The following is a 16,657-nucleotide window of genomic DNA, read 5'->3' as shown; positions in this document are numbered from 1 at the left end:
AAAATCGGTACTTAAACCGTCATAACTTTTAAAGGAATTGTTCAATTTTGATAATTTTTTCACCTTTAAAATACTGCATTGACCCTCTTTACAGTCATACATTAAAGTATAATATTTAAACAACTTGTAATTTTTACTCACGTACCTAAATCTGTTTCAAAATAAATTACAACCACTTATTCTAGTGATTCATTCTGTAAATGTTGTACTAAAAACACTTCTTATTATTTTATTATTTAACTTTTATTTCGCTGATTATAATATTAAACAATATTACAATTTATCATATAAAATAAATAACATCGTAAACATAAAAACCCTTTATAAAAAACGTTTTTAATCTTTTTAATTTATAATATATATATACTGTTATAATCAGTCAGGGACTCAAAGAAGGTAAGGATGATGCGTTTATCATCACAACCTTTTCATAGAGCCCCTTTAGTCACTCATTAAAATAAAAACAAAAAAACACTTTAATTTTTAAAGTAAAATAAAGATTTAATAAAGCAAAACTCTTTTTTCTTTTCTTTTTTTTTGTGTAAAAAATTGAAAACAAAAAAACAAAAAAAAATTAAAACACATAAGAAGAAAAAAATAAAAAATCAATAAAAAGAAAAAATACAAAAAAATACAAAAACAAATACTGTAAACTATAATATATATGTCAGGAATTAAGGAGGTGCATTTTAGTTTGTTGTTTAAACGATGAAATGCTTTTTAGGTCTTTAACATTTTTATTTTGGAAACGACTCCATATTGATGGACCACGGTTTGTAATTAGAAAACTTGACTGCTGTGATTTAATTTTTCCTAGTTGATAGTCGTTCCTGGTATTCGAACGCAGTTTATATTTTTCAGAAAATGATATCAGGAAGTTATCTGAAAAAACGCTTGGTAGAAGATTGTTTTTATACTTACATATAAAAATTAATATCTTTAATGTGTTAAGTTTCTCAATATCTAGAACCATCATGCTTTTCATCACAGGGGCCGGGTTTACTAACCTATTTAAATAATTGCTTCGCATGCATGGTTTTTCAGACTTTACAATTTTAGCAATTTGGTTTTATGGGTGCTGGCCCATACAATATTTGCGTACAAAAGCTTACTATGTACAAGACTAAAGTAAAGCATATTACGTGATTTACTATCGAGAAAAGTTCCTGACTTATACAAAACACTTATTACAGAGGACACCTTTGTTTCAAGAAGACCAATATGGTTTCTCCGTGACAAATTTTCATCAAAAAGGACTCCCAAAAATTTTTTGTGTATTTTTCACGTTTAATTTGATTTTTATTAATAAACAGTTTAGGCAGCTTTAACGGAAGATTAATTCATTTTTTTTTATGAAGTAGAGTAAAGCTAGTTTTTTTACAATTTAGGGATAATTTATTTGCTATAAACCAGAGGTTGAAATTTTTGAGTTCAATATTCATAGTTTCAAACAAAGTCTTTGCATCAGGATGATTAAAAAATAAATTTGTATTGTCAGCATACATAATTGTAGATATTTTTTGGGAAGCTTTATGCATATCGTTAATATATATTAAAAACAATAATGGACCTAGGATTGAACCCTGAGGAACTTCACACGTAATATCAAGGACTCCTGACTTTTCTAGTAGTACAACTTGCTTTCTGTTAGACAAGTAGCTTTGAATCCACTTAAATGTTGAGCCGATTATGCCGTAATATTTTAGCTTGGAAAGTAAAATACAGTGATCAACTGTATCAAAGGCCTTGGAAAGATCAATAAAAACTCCTAATACCAGTTCATCACTATCAAACAACTTATATATTTTGTCAGCAAGTTTAATAATAGCATGTTCAGTAGAGCAATTGCTTTGAAATCCAAACTGATTTTTGTATAATAAATTGTTTAATGTAAAGTACTTATTAACTCTATTATAAATTACTCTCTCACATACTTTTGAAAAAACTGAAAGTAGAGAAATAGGTCGTTAGTTAGAAATATCATTGCAATCACCTTTTTTGAAAATGGGATTAATTTTGGCTAATTTAAGTTTGTCAGGGAATATACTATTTTTAAATGAAGATGATATTAAATAAAATAATGGTTTACAAATGCTGTCCATAACATAAATAGCTATATTACTCGAAAAACCATCATATCCACATGACTTGTTGCGTTTAAGTTCAATAATTGCTTTATTAAATTCAAGTTTAGTTATCTTTTCATTATTTATACTAGTGTTGGGTTTTTCTCCCAAAAAATTATTAAATGTTTTATTTGGTTGCGCAATGTTAGAAGCAAGAGAGGGGCCTACATTAACAAAATATTTGTTAAATTCTTGACATATATTTGTATCACTTGTTATAACTTTTTTTATCGGAAATTAATTTTTGTGGTAAGCAAGTATGCTTATTTTTTTCTCTTCCTGTTAGTTGGTTTATAACAGCCTAAGTCCTTTTTATATAGAATTTATGCTTATCAAGCTAATTAGAAAAATATCTTATTTTTGATTCTTTTATATTATGTTGAAAAAACTTTTAATTTTTGTAGATTTTTTCATCATCTTTATTTTTTGATTTTAAAAATTTTACGTAAAGTTTTTCTTTTCTTTTTTGATGCTTTAATTAAAGTTATTGTCATCCATGGATTATTATACCCTTTGTTTTTTATTTCTGTAGTTAGTTCTGTTTTGAGCATATATTATTAAAGATATTTTGAAACGTGCTTGAGAAATTATCAAACGCAATATTAGGATTTGTTGATGAATAAACGTTGTCCCATCGTTCTATTTGGAGTTTTTTTTTTAAATTATTCAGGTTTTTTATAGAAAGATTTCTGTAAGTCGCAAAGATTTTTTTATTGTCAATATTAGATAGTACTTCGCGTGCTATATGGAAAACCGGAAAATGATCAGAAAAGTCTGCAATAAAAAGGCCTGATTCAAATTTAGTATTTTGGGAAGTGTTTGTTCTTGTAACTTCTCTTACTTCTTTTTTTTTTCATGACTTAAAATTTTTATTTAAAATCTGATTTTTTTTTTTGTAAAAAGTTAATAGCATAAGAATGTCTGTTTGCGTAAAAATATGCTGTTTGACTTAAAAAAAAAGATGCTATTACACACGGTCGTTTAGATGTTAGGAAAAAGCGCTATGTTATTAAACGTTTTTAAATGCTTTTAAAATGACCGCGGTTCTTAGTTACGATATAAATTTTAGAAGGCAACAGTTGTTTTCTATTTTATTTTTGTTAACAAATCGTTTTCTTATGCTTTTAATTTAATTCAATCAATAAACATCCTAATTGTACGATAAATTAAATGAAACAGAGAAAATAAAATTTGTAATAACCTTAAATGTGTATTTTTGTGCAAGTTTTTTTTGCTGTAAAAAGATCATTCGTTTATTTATTTGACATTAAATTTCTAAATTTCTGACAGTAGGAATTCAGTAACTTTTTTTTTAAACTTCAGATAAATCTTTACTGTGTGTATGGTTTTTTTCTGGTCGTTGCTTCAATTTTTTTTATTTGTAAATTCCTGATCTAACAACATTTTAGCATTAAAATCTGATTTGACAACTTTGTATATATATATATATATATATATATATATATATATATATATATATATATATATATATATATATATATATATATATATATATATATATATATATATATATATATATATATATATATATATATATATATATTTATACAACCCTCAGGAATTAGGGACGGCATTCGGTAATGCCGACCTAATTGCCGACCTGAAAGTGTTTGAGGTTGGCAAAAAATTGCCGACCTCGTTTCTATGTTTTATGCTAAGATCTTTGTATCAAACAATTTTTGCTGACCTGATGCCGACCTCTAAAAGATTGAGGTCATCAAATTATTGCTGACCTTATTTTTCCTAATTCCGAGGGTTGTATATACATATATATATATATATATATATATATATATATATATATATATATATATATATATATATATATATATATATATATATATATATATATATATATATTATAAATTTTATATGGTCATTATTTTTAAACGCTGAAAGATAATACTATGAAACTTAAAATTTATCGATGAATCTCAAAGACCAAAAGCTGGTTCCAGCTCATATATATATTATATATATACAGAGCCGGAACTTTCCTTAATTGAAATTTTTTTTTGGACTTGACAATATCGAACAGTAATAAGAATTAACTTTTTTCTATTAGTGAGTAACATTTAAATTGCATAATAATTTTTAATGTACATTAAACTGTGTCTTTGCATTTTTTCTAAGTTCATTTTCATTATTTAAATGTTTTAAAGTCATTTTGTTATTATATCAACTATTATTTTTGCTTACTTAAAATTAATCTATGTTATTACTTTATAGTTTTTATTATATTATTTTGGCCCACATAAAAATGTGTGGCTCAATCAGATAGAGCATCGAGTTGGTTTTGTAAATCTATGGTTTAAATCTTGTTTTAACATTTTTTTGAAAGATAAAATGTTTTTAAAAATAACATTTTTATTGGCTTACCTATTTATTCTTTTATGGTATTATGTACTCAAAACAAATATTAGTTTGAAAATTAAAGCATGCTAAAGAAATATGTTACAGCAGATGCTTCATAACACCAAAAATATTTTAACCAAATAAAATATTTGGTTTCAAAAATTTTCAGTAATTGACTTTAATGGATATTTTAGATTGTGTACGTACAAAAAGTCTATGGGTCCCCAGAAAAATATTATTTTTAACTTTTCTAATCAAAATATATTGTTTTCAAAAAAATTTAAAAAATACATTTTTATATAATATTTTATATAACAGGGATGTTTCTCAGATGCATTTTATGTCTTACTTGAGTCGTCCATTATGATAATACACAGTCTAGTAATTAGTTTAGTTTAGTAAATGTTAACTAGTTAATAAACACTTAATGTAAAACTGTCTGGTTGTCCTGTCGGGCTACCAAAAGGCATTTTTTTCAAAATCTTATTCGCCCTTTGTGAAAAAGTAAACGAAGATCATGAAGGCACACCCTTGTATACTATCTTGTTCTCAGAATTTTGCACATCTTTATTTATTTTGTTATCCTGTCAATCCTTCTAATTTATTTTCTTACTTCACTAAAGTGAGCTCATTCTCTGATGTTATTTTTCGGATTTTTTATTTCTTTAAATTAACTAATAATAAAAGAACAAAAAAAAAATATAAGGTTGAAAGTATGCAAACAATGTAAATAGACAGAAGTATACAAAAATGGTGAGCAAGAAATATATATATATATATATATATATTTTTAAGATACATGTTTTGGTCTATTCAAGTTTTTCTTCTTTTATGTAACTTACCTTTTCTACAGCAAAGGAGCATCACCTAGCCCATATTTAATAAAAGTATATATTTGTATAATACCAGTGGTGTACACTAGGATTTTAGTAGGTCGTCCGGCGGGCGACTGAGAGTAATAATTTAGTTAATCTTGGTCGGCCGCCATTATTTTGAGTCGTCCTTTATCATCAAAAAAAAAAAGTTTTATTTATGTTCTAAATATGTCTCAAATGAGTTTTTTAAAGTGTGTGTTTTCACAATGAATAAAATAATATTTTCATATTTGATGAATATAAAAAAGATTATTTTTTTTTTTTTAGTTTCAGCGCTTACGATACGATATTTGTTATAAGAAAACCATTGTTGATATTACGATATTTATTATAAGAAAACTATTGTTTCATTTATAAAGTAACATTTTTTTTTTTTTTTAACATCTTCGCTTCCAACAATGCTGCAAGCAGCCACTAATTAGAGTTGGATGTTAATGAAAGAGAAAAGATGAAGATTGTAGAGCAAGATAACGATTGACAGACGACTTAAAAGATTGCAAATTATATGAGTCAGGAAAGCAAGATGAAGGAAGCGAATTCCAAAGAGCTGATGTTCGAGGAAAAATACTAGAAGAATAATCGTTTTTGGAGCACTTAGGAACAGTCACAGAAAAAGGATGACACTTAATTGAATGACGAGTAACACGAGAATGAATTATAGTAGATGGCACAACAGACGCTAGCTCTTTAGAGCAGTGCCCATTATAGTATTTGTAGAAAAAAGAAAGAGAAGCAACATTACGACGATGTGATAATGGTTGGAGGTTGGCTGAAAGAGCAGGTCCAACTATGTTTACAACGCGTTTTTGCACCTTGTCTAAAAGAGAAAGGGCATCATTAGAGGATCCGCCCCAGATATGGCAACAATATTCCATACAAATTTGAGATTTATAGAGATAGAGAATAGAATCCGAAATAAGAAAGTGACGAGCTCGATAAAGATATGCAACCTTAGCAGATGCTAATTTTGCAACTGATTTGATATATGGTTTTCAAGAGAGATTGGAAGTAAGAGTTAATCCTAGAAGATGAAGAGTAGGTGACTCATCGAGTACATCACCGTTCATAAATATAGGAAGATCTAAATTATTGCGATAACGATTGGCTGAAAAAAATTGAGTTTTATCTGAATTAAAGTTCACCAGCCACTGTGAGCACCATGCTGTAGCAGAAGTAAGATCCTTTTCAAGCTCAAATTCCCCCTCCAAGCAATCAGAGGGTGTTAGTTTTTTATCACGACAAGAATAAATGGTAGTGTCATCAGCAAACAATGCCACCTTAAATGAGAGAATATCTGGAAGATCGTTAATGTAAATTAAATAGAGTATAGGGCCTAAGATAGAACCTTGAGGAGCCCCTGAAGTTACAGAATAAGAAGAAGAGTGTTGTCCATCGAGGACAACTTTTATTCTACGATTGGAAAGGAAGGATTCGCTGATCTTAAAGATGTTGCCGGATACACCATAAGAAGAAAGCTCATGGAGAAGACCAGCATGCCAGACTTTATCAAAAGCTTTAGAAATGTTGAGAGCGATGGCCTTAACCTCTCCACCTTTATCTAATGCACGATAAAACCTGTCAGTTATTACTGTTAACAAATCAGCTGTAGAACGAGAAGATCGAAATCCATATTGATGGTCAGAAAGTAAGTGATTAGATTCAAGATGAGAAATTAAGTGTTTGTTAATTAAAGATTCAAAAACTTTGCTTATGATAGGAAGAAGACTAATAAGACGGTAGTTTGACAAATCAGATCGCTCTCCAGAATTTTTGAAGATAGGGATAAGAGATGCCGCTTTCCAGCAGGCTGGAAAGCAAGACTCTAATAAGCACTTGTTGAATAGTTTTGAGAGTATAGACGGCAGCTCCGGAGAACACTTGCAGAACACTGCAAGACAATAACTAGTATGTTGTCCGGGCCACAGCTGTAGAAGAGTCTAGGCAGGAAATCACTTTAGATACAGATGCTGGAGTGATATGAATGTCAAGCAATGGATCAACCTGTTTGTTGGCAATATCAGGTAGAACGCAACTAGTGGAATCAAGAGATGATATTGATGAGAAGTTTTTAGCAAACAATTCAGCTTTGTCTTTAGGTGAGGTGACAAAGTCTGAACCATACAAGAGAGGTGGAATTATAGATTTGCCCTTATTATTGATTTTATTAAAGATTCTCCGGAAGTCACGAGAGCCTATTTTTAGAGATGAGATACGAGATTTCATGATCTGAGAATAGCGGGTTTTGGCGTTAGACAAAACCTTCTTACAATCGTTTCTAGCAGTAATAAACAGACGCCTGTTTTCTGGAGAATTGTTTTGCTGATAAATATGGAAGTAATGATTTCGATTGGCAATCGCAGCAGCACAGTGTGAAGAAAACCATGGAGGAGAGTGAGGCTTGACCTGGAATCGTCGAGAGGGAATAAAAGATTCCATGCCAGCCTGAATCCACGAAATTATGAAGAAGCACATTTGTGACAGGAGCACAAAAGATTTCTACCCAAGGGCCATTACGAAGAAAATCACGGAAAGAATCCCAGTCACCTTTATTGTAGTTGTAAGAGGTTCGATAATAGGGGGATTCAGGTGATGAAGAAGAATGAGATATTAGTTTTAAAGAGATCAAACTGTGATCAGAAGCACCTAAGGGTGAATGTGGAGAAACTGAGCACTGACTAGGATCAGAAACAAGACATAAGTCGAGTAGAGAAGGTAGATGATTCGGGTTGTCAGGAAAGCGAGTTGGAAAGTTGACTATTTGAGTTAGGGACTGAGAAAGGCATAAGTTGTGGGCTTTAATGCCTGCCGAATCACTGACACGAGAGCCAAGCCATTCAGAGTGGTGAGCATTAAAGTCACCAACAACAACTATATTAGCTGATGGATAAGGACTTGGTCAATATGATCAGAAATAACGTCAAAAAGTGTGCAGTCTTGAGATGAAGAAGAGCGAACAAAGAGAAAGGCAATAGAGTGAAGTGGTGCTAAACAAAAGCACATAAAAGAATAGTCTGTGGATTCAAACCTAGTTTCACGACAAATGGGTGAATTCTTACGAATGTAAATGCCCAGGCCAAGCATGTGACTATTGGAATCTTTACGAATTAAAGGAATATAACCATCAACACTAAGATCACAAGATGAGACAGCTGAACTCAAATTAGTTAAACACAAAGCGCAAGTAGGTCTGGCGAACTTTGCAAGAGATAAGGCTCAACAGAAGAAAAGAAAAGACCACGAATATTAGTGAATGATAGGTTTAGAGAACTTGGTTATGATGATGGTTTTTTGTGTTTTATAGTTTTTGGTACTTTATTCATTTTTAAATTAGATTGAAGAACTTGACTCAAAGCATAGATAGTACTCAGAACACTGTTTAATAGCCCTAGCAATTGTCTCATTACTACTAATAAACCCTAAGCCGTAACAAAGGGCTCCAAATGTGGCCTCCGCAATGCGCACCAAAAGTACAAACAGGGACACCATCCATGCGCAACATAGCACTGTTAATACTTTGATATTTTTTAGCTGTTGATGGAATCAGCCTCTCTGAGAGCTACTACAGAGTTCGGGAAACCTGACTACCAGCCGGCCTCAGAACCATAAAACTGAGTTTTAGAGCTGCACCCTCATTAGGAGATAATAGAATGAGTTGCCTAGTCATAAAAACAGAGACACAAGCAAAACCCATGCATTGAGTCAAGAAGATCCAGCATTCAACATCCTAAACTGGAAACAATGTATTAAAAATACATCTGCGCTAGCCTAATAGATGAGGAAGGGGTGCGAGGCTGGTCAACAAATAGAAACTGTTTACCCCTTAAGTCTTTGTCTAGGAGGCCTTCTACAAGACAGTAGCCGGTAGCATTTAACATCTGCCCAAGATGAGTATTTTTATCGAGACACCATCTCTAGCCTTTACTCAACCAAGAGCCCCAAGGCAGGGGGTGTTTTAAATCGGAGTTGATATCTCCTAGCCTTTGCCTAAAAAGGCGTATCCTACAAGGTAGCAGGACATGAAGCATTTAAAATGATTCGTATTTTTATTTGCGCCACCTTTTATGTAATTAAACTTTAAATAAATGAGAATTGTGAAAAAACTATTGACACATTTATATAGTAGCGTTTAAAATGTTTTGGTATTTTTATTTGCGTCTGTTTTATGTAATTAACCTTTGATTGAATGAGAAATGCGACTTTAAGGATATTTAAAAAAAAAAAAAATTTTAAACATATAAACTAGCGTTTTAACCATCTTGGTATTTTTATTGCACACTCACTCTTTTTTAAAGAGAGAAAAAAAAGTGTTTTTGTAATTAAACTTTTAATGAACAATAATTGAAAGATAAAGTAGCTTTCAAACAAAGTTTTTTTGAAGTTATTCTTTAAAATAAAAATGTATCATTATATTTAAATTATTTGTAATAATATAACAATGGAATGTTTACTATTATAGAGCTTATAATAAAACTTTATTTGTTTATTAAAATTTTATTATATTACTTAAAGAAGGTGCTCAACAACATTTTTAACAAAATTAAATAAAAAAAGTTTATTACTAAATTAAAAGTGTTTGATAAATAAACTTTTAACATAAGAAATTTTTATAATTTATTTTGTAAAAATGTTTGCTAATTAACTGCAGTTATGACTTTAAAACTTTCATTCATTCTTTATAAAAAGGCAGTGGCTACGGTACCGGCTGCTGGCTTTCTAGCGCCAATTTTAAATTGTTTACTTTGAATTTTTAAATTGAAGTTACTTACTTACATTATTCCCACCGCTTATCACATTCAAAAATTAGTTATTATTTACGGACACGTAGAGACTAATTAGTTAGAACCCAGACCAGCCGGTACTCTAGCTGCTGGCGTTAGAGATCCAGCAGCCGGTACTGTAGCCACTGCGTTATAAAAAACGAAAACAGGCGCTCTAATTTAAACAGAATGACGTAAGTTAATAGAAAAGAAGGAAAATAAACTTCAACAATAAGACTTTAAAAATATTGCTTTAGTGTTATTTTAGATTAAAAAGTAATTATCAAAAGCTGTTTCATTGATAAAAATTAATATTTCGTTGATTAAAAGTAATAGTCTTTCGAAAACAAAAGAACAAATTTACCTTTAGTAGGAAAAATGTTACTAAATGTAGAAATTACAAAATGCGGCAAAAAAATAAATTTGAATAATGAGTAACATAAATTCAAGTAAGAAGTTAAAAAATGAATCAGTTTTATTAGTCGCCCGGCCGGGCGATTCAATTACATTAAAATATTATTTCCAGTAGCCCTTCGAAAGATTTGAGTGGCATTTGCCATCAGGTGACCGCAAGTGTACACCACTGATAATACATAAATGTAAATATATATTTATAAATATATAAAAATTGTATCAAGATCCGTCATTTTTAGAGATTTCATGAACTCAAGAACTCGACGCATGAGAATTATAGGGTTCTAGCTGCATTTTTTTATGTTAAAAGAATCTAATAATTAAAGTTTTAATTAACAATTAATAATAAAAACAAACAACTTTAGAAATATTATGAATAATAATATATTTTTAATAATGAAACCATAATAACATAAACGACTTGTAATTTGTAACTATAAAGAATAATAGCATTAAAACATTTTAAAATTAAATATCGAAAGTTAAGTTCTCACAACATAAAAAAATGCAGATAGAACCCTATAATTCTCATGCGACGAACTACTAAAGATATAATTTTTCTAGGCATATTATTACTTTTCAAAATATTTAATAATTGAATAAGTTAAATATAATTTCGTATCGTTAAGTAATTTCAGAAAATACAAACAAGTCAAACAAAATTACCTGTTAACTTATATGTTGCAGTACATTGTACAATACAATAAAAAATACAATGCTAATTCACAGCATAAAAATTACTTTAAAAAAAATATTTAAAGAAGTTACTCACTAATAACAAAAGATAATTACTTTTCGTTGTAAAAAGCCAATGCATATCCAAAAGTATTTCATGATTACGGAAATCTTTGTACAGCTTTTACAAATTTATGTGTCAAGAAACCAAAACCAATTGTGTCTACTGATTTTAAGTTTATTGACACAAGCAAATGTATATAAATGTACAAATAAAGCAATATCTAAAAATAATATATGTATATATATATATATATATTTATATAAATATATATATATATATATATATATAAATATATATATATATATATATATATATATATATACATATATATACACACAAACAATATATGCACATACACACATATATATATATATGTATGTATGTATGTATGTATGTATGTATGTATATATATACACACAATATATGCACATACACACACACACGCACATATATATATATATATATATATATATATATATATATATGTGTGTATGTGTGTGTATGTGGATATATTGTGTATATATATATATATATATATATATATATATATATATATATATATATATATATATATATATATTTATATATAGATATATATATATATACATACATGCATACATATATACATATGTGTATGTGCATATATATATATATATATATATATATATATATATATATATATATATATATATATATATATATATATATATATATATATATATATATATATATATGTATATATCAATATACTATTTACAAATTACATTTCATCCATAATGTAATTTGAAATTATATTTCAAACTACATTATGGATGGCCTCTATGATATCAATATTTTGTGAGATAATAAATTGTAGCCTATTTCTTCTTCTGTCTTACTATTTAATAAATGTAATTTACATGATGGAAGATCATGCTATACCATTTTTGAAAAAATGGGGTGCTGGTTTTGGATTCTATGGTGAACAAGGAGGTGAATCAATTCATCACAAGTTTAACAAACTAAAAGTTATATACCAATCCACTCCTTCACCAACAATGCGGTTAAAAAGCATCCTTTAATCTCACCATGTTAAAACTAATTCTTAAAATAGAGTGCTTATACCAGAAATTAAAAAAAGAAAAAAGAATGATTTTTAGGTAACTTTTTAACAAAAACATGTAAATTTTATATATAAAAAAAGTCGAAAAAGAAAATGTAAATAATTTAAAAGAGATATTTATTTTAAACTTTATATTAAATATAAGTTTTATATATTTTAGACAACATTTTTGTTCTAATAGTTTTATATAAATAAAAATAGTTGAAAATAGAAAATATAACTAATTTAAAAGAGCATATTGTTCAACTTTATTTAAAGAAATAAACTATTATATATTTCTGAAAGTTTTATTTTTATGCTTATACTTCCATATAAATTGTCATTTCTTATGAGTATTATTTTTGTGTTTTTTTTTTCAACGTAGAAAAATCTTGTAATTTATTAAAATAGTTATTAATAAGAGGAAATAAAGTTAGGAAATAAGTTAGGATGGAGGAAATAAAAATTAAATGTAAATCTGCTACAAACTATGTAAGAAAGTTAATTATAGTAATTTATAAAAAATTATAATTGTTCAAAATTAAAAAAATTAGGCATAATAACAAAATTGTTTATTAGCTATTTTATATTGCTAATAATTAACACAATTTAAATACTAAATAGTCATATGCAGACAAAAAAAAAAATGATTTTATTCCCAAAAAGTTAAATACCATAACCGTCGTACAAATTTTTTTAAATTTGTGTCTCAACGAATCAACAATCAATCAACAAATATCAACAAAATGTATATATACTAAATATAAATGTTTAGTATATATACACTTTGTTGTGTCAATAGATTTTGTATCTATTGACACAACAAAATTTATATATACTAAATCATATTACCGCCATCTGAAAGAAAGAAAAAGAATTATATATTTATATATGTATATATATATATATATGTGTATATATATATATATATATATATATATATATATTTATATATATGTATATATATATATATATATATGTATATATATATATATTTATGTATAATTTATATATATGTATACATATATATGTATATATATATATATATATATATATATATATATATTTATATATATATATATATATATATATATATATATATATATATATATATATATATATATATATACATATACATATATATAATATAAAATGTCTCAACAGTAAAGGCATACTTTTATATCAAAAAAATCCTGAAGCATCTTCCAAAAAAATATTAGTAATAGGGAACATCTTTATACGAAGTTTTAAAAAAATATATTGAATTCCTAAAGTCAGATTTTTAGAAAATTAAATTTAAATAAATAAACTGTGTTTTGCACTAAAATTGAGTAAACTATAAATGAAGTTTAAGCTCGCTAAGACCATTTTAATCCTATTTTAATAATGTTATTACGAAATTAGATTTATTATTATACTGACATACGTCAAAAATAAGGATACAACATTAAATTAAAAAAAAAATAATAACAAATTAACAGTTGTTATATAGATTACACTAAGTAGTTAAGATCCGCAGTTATTTCAATGGTTCAAAATTTTTCGAAATACTTAACGCATGCGTGCCTAAACATAGCGCTTGTAAACCATTGTGTTCACTATTTCCTAGAAAACTGAAGGACATTATGAATATCCTATACTCTTACGCATGCGTACAAATATGTAAAAATGTAAACATTGGACAATATTAAAAATTTAATATTTAAGCTAATATGGGTAAACAATATTCCACAAATATTGGCATACCAATATTGTTTAATATGGAATGGTAATATTGCGCCAATATTGGCATTCCAATATTAGTAAAACAATAGGGAGGAGAGAAGGCGGAGGGGGTATGGTAATGGTAATTCTTCAGTGTTTTAGTTAGGAGGGCTATCCCTCCTAACTAAAACACTGAAGAAGCCAGATGCTGTATTTAGCCACCACCAATACTCGTCCCTCACCCTCGTTTCCTAAACAGTTTAAAAAAAGCTTTTATGATAGCAACATAATGGAATTATCATTTTCAAGTCTGCAATGACTCAATCACAATTAAACATTACCATTTAAAAGTATACCCATAAAACTGTTTAAGATGCCGTAAAGCAGGGTTACTTTGAATAGCGGGGTAACTTTGAATATAAATCTTTTTTTTTTCTGGCTGTAATTATGACAAGTATTTATATAAACTGTTCGAACCTGAAGCATAAAAATATCAAAAATAGTTTATATTTTCATTATTTAAAGTTTCACTTTGTTTATTGGTTGAAATTGTTACTTTAAAAATAATTTAAATATTTCGAAAATTTTTCGTAAAAAATTGAGCCAGAATACTTAGTACACTGCCTAAGCTCGTTGTCTAAGTTTAAAATTTTTTGTTTATAAAATTATTTGGTAAGTAAAAACTAAATGAATTCCTTAGCCTGCTATACTTAATAACCATGGGTATAGCATAACATATTTTGTTGTATATATTTTTTTGCATATGGGGTAACTTTGAATAACATTCAAAGTAACCCCAGAGCATAAAATGTCAGAAACATGTAACAATTTTAAACTTATTCTTATTTGTAAAATTCTTCTTATCATGTATAAGTTAGAAATATATATTTCTTAACTTTATATTATACTGTATACAAATAAATTAGTATACAGTATAATATAAAGTTAAGAAATAGAGATTTAATGTATATATAAAGTAAGTGTACACATACGTATGTTTATTTACATATATATATATATATATATATATATATATATATATATATATATATATATATATATATATATATATATATATATATATATATATATATATATATATATATATATATATATATATATATATATATATATATATATATATATATATATATATATATATATATATATATATATATATATATATATATATATATATATATATATATATATATATATATATATATATATATATATATATATATATATATATATATCGTCCCCTCAGTATTATCTTGTTCTATCTACAAATTTTTTTTTGTTGCAAAAACCAATTTTTATTGTTTAAAAAAGTATAATGTATTATTTCCACTTATCAATAAATTATTACCTTCTCTGCTTCGTCAAGATTTATTCAATTTGACTTTGTTCTAATTACAATTTTACGTATTTCGTTAGTTTTATCTTATTCTATTTCACTTTTTAAAAACATTTTAGTATTATAATGTTCTAATGCCCAAATCTCCAAATCAATGTTGTAGCGCAAGTCACGTGACTTTTTATTTTGATATTTTCAAAATGTCGTCAAGTAAGTTTATTGGTTTAGTTACAAAAGAAACAGTTGACTTTGAATTACTTAATACCGACTCGTAAGTAGTTTCTATTACTATGGTAACTTTAAAATTTGAAAATAAAAAGGAAAATTTTATTTTTCCGATAATTGGATTCCATTTTATGTTCTTTTAACGATAAAATAGTCAACTATTATATCGTGCATTATCAACTATTATATAAATATCGTGCATTAAAGGGTTAAAATAACTTAAGACTAGCTCTCATACACAGTACTAGTAGTTAACTAACTATAAATCTATATGTATAACTATATATATATAACTATATGTATAACTATATATATTGTGCCTTTAAATAACTATATATATATATTGTGCAAAGTCTTTAAGTAAGACTAAATTCTTTATATTATTTATTTCCTAACTGTAAAAAAATAACTTATATTACCCTGCTAATTACGATGCTTATGAAATTCCAATTGTCATTAATTTTTGATTTTTTTTCAATATTATGTTGTTTTTTAATGTAGCTAAAGTTTATACTTTTTATTTCTACAGTGTCGATTCAAGTTTCCACAATAAGCTACTACATACGGATTTAGAAATAGTTGTGCCAATAGAGCAACTCTCGACAAAAAAAAAAGTTGGACGTAAAAGAACCAGAAATCCAGATAGCTGGAAATGCAATGTCAATAAAAAAAGGCGTCAAGCTGGCCAGGAGTATAAAAGCAGGAATAAAGTGATAAGAAGAAAGAGAGAGATCAATAATGAGAAGGACTGTACTAACTGTAAATTTAAATGCCACATTTATTTTCCGCAAGAGCAACGGGAGTTACTATTTAACAAATTTTGGGGACTCAAAGATGACCTCAAAGCACACTTTTATAGTGAAAATACAACACGTATTGTGAAAAAAACTAAACGAACACTTGCAATTTCATTGAGGCGGCAATACTCATTTGCCTACTTTTTTCACCTGGCAAGGATTCCCATCAGAGTTTGCAAACCTTTCTTTTTAAACACTCTTGACAT

Source organism: Hydra vulgaris, chromosome 12 (genome assembly GCF_038396675.1).
Source record: "Hydra vulgaris chromosome 12, alternate assembly HydraT2T_AEP".
Classification (NCBI taxonomy): Eukaryota; Metazoa; Cnidaria; class Hydrozoa; order Anthoathecata; family Hydridae; genus Hydra; species Hydra vulgaris.
The sequence above is the reverse complement of the archived record's forward strand: the minus strand, read 5'-3'. Positions refer to the sequence as shown.